The sequence below is a fragment of the Squalius cephalus genome, assembly GCF_949319135.1.
Source record: "Squalius cephalus genome assembly, chromosome: 1".
Lineage (NCBI taxonomy): Eukaryota > Metazoa > Chordata > Actinopteri > Cypriniformes > Leuciscidae > Squalius > Squalius cephalus.
This window is the reverse complement of record NC_137122.1, coordinates 21,728,925-21,734,718: the sequence shown is the minus strand read 5'-3', so window position 1 is coordinate 21,734,718 and position 5,794 is coordinate 21,728,925. Positions and strand designations below refer to the sequence as shown.

Sequence of the window (5,794 nt, the reverse complement as noted above, 5' to 3'; positions counted from 1 at the left end):
TTATAGGCAGATATGCACTTTCTGGATTAGTAGGAGTGGCTTGCGGAGCTGTGCAATGTGGTGCATTGTGGGAGTTGTTGTCTTTCATACAAATGCGTCCTGAAGTTATTTTTTGTCTTTCCTCGGTCACGAAGGCACCAAATTCAACATTTATTTTACATTTCGACTACATATATGACCCACTTTAAATAAAAAACAATGTTCAAATGGGTGGAATGCCCCTTTAAGGAAATATGATAATATTTTGTACTTATTTAAATTTGACTAATTTTCTAATTTTCAAACATTTTATTTTTCAAAATTATTATTATGCTCTAAACAATGTAATGACATGGCAAAATACTAAATTCACAAAACTTTTTTTTCCCCTGGTAATCAGGAGGATATATATATATATGGTCTGAGGTCTGCTGTTAGTTCAGTGGTGACCAGGTCACGCATGGCACTCTTCATAGTGGCTGGATGACGGGCGGTACATCCGGGTTAAGCAAGGGTTTGTGGGCGAAAGCAGAAAAGCAGCCTAGACCACTAAATAGATTGGGAAACTGTGTGTGCCATGGAGTGTCCACCTGAAGAATAATCACTCCGCTGTTGTCATGCAGAGAAAAACCAAGACTAATGAACAGGTCCTGACCCAGAATATTAGCACCGTACTGTGTGATGTAGAACGGGATCTACGTTTTTTCCCATATTGTACCGGCAACTTAATTAATCCAGTCACTGCAATGCTGGCTTGACCAGAGTTTCAGAGGTGATGGTTGTAACTCCACGTCAGAGAAACATTTCTTGTAGGTGGCCATATTAAGCAATGACACTTTAGCTCCTGTGTCAAGAAGCAGTGGAATGCAACAGTCTTTCAGCTGTACACCATATGTAGAGTCAGGACCAACTGTGTGAATTACTGCTGGTGAGGGCTGAGATGTGGTAAGTGAGCCTGAGCTGGACTTTGATCTGCACCACCTTGCAAAATGGTTGAGCTTACCGCAATGCCTACACTTTTGGCCGATAGCTGGGCAGTCTGGTGACCTGTTGGCATGACGAATGGAGCCACAGTTGCCACACTTCCATCTTTGTTGGCTTGATAGAGGCTGCGTTTGCTGGATGATTGCACCTGCAGGCTGGAGCCTCTCATCACTGACTGCATTTGCGGGTACAGTGGTGCCATCAGTTTTATTTTAGCTGCACACTGAGTAGCTTCTTCAGTTTGGAGTGCCAGAGTGAGAGCCTTATCCAGTGTAAGTTTATCATCCTCCATTAACAGTCTCTCTCTGACTCGTGCACTGCTTGTTTTTTCAATAAGTTGGTCTCTAATTAATTAATCACGGAGAGCACCGAATTTGCATGGCTCAATGAGGCTTCTTAAATCAATGAAGACATTGGTTAGCAGGTTCAGGTGTGTTTGATTAGAGTCCCAGATAGATAGCAACCATCAAAATAATGTTAATGTGTCAATGTTAACTGTATTGAATCAACATCTCTTTCAAATCTCCAGCAATTAATGTTGTTTTTATTTTTTATTTTTTTTATTTCATCCATAAATCAATGGTGATGACATTGAGTCAATGTTACAATGTGATGTTGGTTTATTGTTTCATCCATAAATCAATAACAATGATTCAGACACAAGCAGTGATGCAACTTTAAAAGGTGTGTTTACAGCTTAGCCATGCTGCATTTTTAACATTTGAAAAATGATGACAGACAGCAGATACAAATGCATGCATATAGTTTAATATTAATCACATTCAAACTGAAGATGAAGAAGACAGATTTAAAGAAACCCCTTTAAGTTAAAGAAACTCGTCTCAATGCCCAACTTGAGCTGAACTGGTCGCGTCGTCCTCAAGCCATGAAGCGAGAGTGTTCAGTCTTCTGTTTACTGTTCTTGCTTGCACTGCATAAAGAAAACATGTGCAAATGTTATTTTATGGAATATTATAATTTTTGGCATCTATCTGTGTAAAACATTCCACAAACACATTTCAGTTTTGATCACACACTTAGTACCTTGGGAAGGTCTTTTTTTCCGTAGCGCACATTGGCGAGTACATGTTCACAGTCGTTCGTGATTGGGTCCCACCACACACAGTTTTTGTGTAACTCCATAATTTCCTTTATCATATCCTTTTCATTTATAGGGGTGTATTTCCCGCCTTTGTCCTTGTCCAAGTAGTTAAGCACCTCAGGCTTATCAGAGAGTTCACTCAATGTATCAAATACACAGACTGGTTTCTCGGATAGTTCGCCTCCTATTGGTAGAGAATCAGCGGTTCAGTTCAGGGCCATTACACTTACACTTTTAACTATAAAGATTAAGAGGTTAAGTTTGTTACAACAATGATGTATAGATTTCAGCCTATGAGCAGCCATTGAGTACTACAGCCATCTGTGGCTATTGATATTTTTGCTTTTTTGCTATTTTTATATAATCATATGCAGTGTTGGGGCTAGTTACTCAAAAAAGTAATATATTACATATTACATATTACTCTCAAAAATAGTAATGCCTTACTTTACTTTATTACTCCCTGGAGAAAGTAACTAGTTATATTACTAGTTATATTACTAGTTACATTTTTTTTCTTAATTACTCTATAATTGCCTGAGATGCATCAGATGGAGGGAGAACATACAAAGGAGGAGTGTTCTTTAGGGTCTTTATTATGCCAACAACAGACTGGCACTGTGTAGCACAAATAACTACAAACAACTGTACTTGCCGTTGTTGACGCTTCCATTTTTCCCCATCTGTCCCAATAATATCTGTCTGCAGAGACGCAGTTTCACCACAGCAGTTTTACCCGCGCATGCGCAGTTTCAGGTTGTAATTCAAGCCCTATAAATAGTCATTTATATGCAAAATTGTCTATAAAACACAACCGGTCTTCCGACCTTTTACTATATGCGCGAGGGAGAGAGAGCAATACAGCGCTCGTGTTGTTTGAAGGCGGTGAGAGTGAACGGGCTGCGCGCGCGCGTCCGGGGCGCTATATTTTTTTTCCCAGGATGATAGGGGAAGACTCATGAATATTCATTAGGGAAGTCATCCCTGATTGGCCTTAACTGCCGCGTGTCGACCAATCGGTGATGGTAAATGATACCTCGTGCCAAACCCAGACCAATCACTGTTCCATTCACGCCCTCCTCCCCTTCCCTTCTGTTCTCTGTGTTGTGTGCCTTGTGTGTGATGAAGGTGCTACTGGCAAATGTAACGCAAGTAACTAGCTCGGGAAAACTGTAATAATATTACCATTTTCAGACGAGTAATGCCTTACACTACCAGTTACTGAAAAAAGTAATATTATTACAGAATATTATTACACCCAACACTGATCATATGTCACCAGATGTTACCAAAGTCACCAATTTTTTAGGTTTTGGTTCTCTAACTTCCTGGATTATTTTAATTTTTTTTTACTTATTTTTTAAAAATATGGTATTTTTACAGGTAAATATATTTCAAAAATACCCACCAAAAAATGCATAAATTGATCGTTTTTATTTTATCGAAGATAGTGATATAACATTTTTTTAATATTTGGGATCACTCAAGACCTTCGTGCCCAAATTTGTCCACAAAGTAGGGCTGGGCGATTTAAATCGCGATATTGTCATGCGCATCTCGTCAGTAAAGCCGGTTCCTTGATTAGTAGTAAATCACCATCACCTGCTTTCAGATGGAGCGGCATTTAGGGCTGAGGAGATAATTAAGTGATTAATTTAGTGATGATTGAGCATTATTGAAGACACCTGATGATAACAAGCAGAATCACTGAAGGAGCAAATCACAAATTGTAAGTTACCATTAAGGTGATGGGTGTTTGCTTTAGTTGGGCTCTAGACCATTATATGTTTACTTTAATATTTACTGTTGTTCGTCTGCTGTTATTGATTTATAACAGTTAACTGAACAAAGTAAAATGTTATCTTATAGTGTTGGTTATGTTTTGACATAATCATGCTGTGATCTGAAAAATGAAACATATTGAGATAGTTTGGTTTAACTTGTTAGCAGCAGTTTAGAGATTCTTCAGCCTATGATTATCAGTATTTTACTTATAATTCAAAATATTTAATAAACATTGTTCTGATAAAAAAGACATTCAGACATATTCAATTAAAACACAGACATCAATAATCAGCCTGTGAATCTCAACAATGGTGACAATAATAAAGCATGTTGCAGTGGCTGCCACCAATCACAACTCATTAATGGCTCCCATCATGCATTGCGGTATGAATAAATTATGATCTGAATTGTCTATGTAATTTACTTTTCCTCATTGAATATTTTGCTCCTCACCATTGTTGAGATGCATAGACTGAATCTTGACATCTGTGTGTGCCTAAAAGAAAGATTTTTTTTTTAAACAACTTTAAAGAAATCCTTTATATTATATCAAAAATTCTGGCCATTTCTTCAGATTCACAGTTATGCTGTAACCAACAACATAAATCGAAGTCAGAAAGAAGAATTTTAATGAGATCAGTGATCAAGTTCAAATGATGATTGTCATAATATAACCAACACCATCAGATCACTTTTTATTCTTTGTTCAACTGGCAGTTTTAACTCAGATACAACCACCAAACATAATCCAAAGTACACATAAAAGGGTCAGAGCCCAACTAAAGCAACTACCCATCACAATAATGGTAACTTACAATTTGCAATTTTCTCCTTCAGCGATTCTACTTGTTAACATCAGGTGTCTTCAATAATGTTCAATCATCACTAAATTAATCACTTAGTTATCTCATTAACTTAAACACTCTTGAGTGTGGACTCATACACTCCCAGGAGTGTTAATTTAACACTGGAGGTTTTGCTGTGTACAAAGAGCCGTAGTTAACTGACAAGCTGAGCCATATCGCATTAAATATCGCTGGCGATACGTCCGCGATATTGATGCGATTTGGCTCAGCTTGTCAGTTAACTACGGCTCTTTGTAGTAAATGCCGCTCCATCTGAAAGCAGGTGATGGTGATTTACTACTAATCAAGGAACCGGCTTTACTGATGAGATGCGCATAACAATATCGCGATTTAAATCGCCCAGCCCTACCACAAAGCACCAATTAAGGGCTGCTATTCGAAGGACGCTTGGGGAGTTCATGTAAAATCTTGCTCCAAAGCATAAAACAGTCTTTACACTGTAATTTAAATCATTCAGTCTTAAACGTCTGTTTACCAAATACATAGAAAATGTCCTCATCATCGGATTTTACATCTTTCAGCCCTTCAACCGTTCCCTTCCCCACGTATACAGCCCAATGGATGTAGGTGGGCAGATGTGGGTTACCCTCCGAGGGAATCTCAATTAAAATCAGATCTCCAAATTTAAACTGAAAGACAAAACAAATTAGCATTATGTTTTAGGCAAATATATATATAAATGTCTTTTAACTGCTAATCCTTGTGCACATTTATGTTAGAAAGTTCACATTAAAAAGTGCCTGTATTTGTGTGGTCTGGCTAACTTCTTACAAACCTTTAGTTGGTCTTTGCAAAGAACAGGAGGAGCCAGTTGAAGAGCAAACATAGCTAAAAATACTTTTACCAACAATGCCATTATCATACCAGGGCTGGTCCTTTGCTGAATCCAAATTCCTTGAGGCACAGAATTTCATGTTAAGAAAGTAGAGCAAGAAAATTATTTTAGGAACGACTTGTGACTATAAATCACAGAATAGAGGACTGGTACTATTTACAGCATTCATATGAACAATTTTGTTGTAAAGTACTGAGAACAAAGACATAAATATCTTGAAAACTTACCTTTAAGATGCCAGCC

At 37.8% G+C, this 5,794-nt stretch overlaps 1 long non-coding RNA gene across 1 annotated transcript; it reads right to left on the bottom strand.

Moving 5' to 3' along the window:
- Positions 1-1,832: 1,832 nt before the first annotated feature.
- Positions 1,833-5,288, bottom strand: LOC307165014. The gene is made up of 3 exons (XR_013822387.1): positions 5,192-5,288; positions 2,008-2,249; positions 1,833-1,894 (listed from the first exon to the last, which is right to left on the bottom strand). It is a non-coding gene; the product is annotated as an uncharacterized lncRNA (long non-coding RNA).
- Positions 5,289-5,794: the final 506 nt, after the last annotated feature.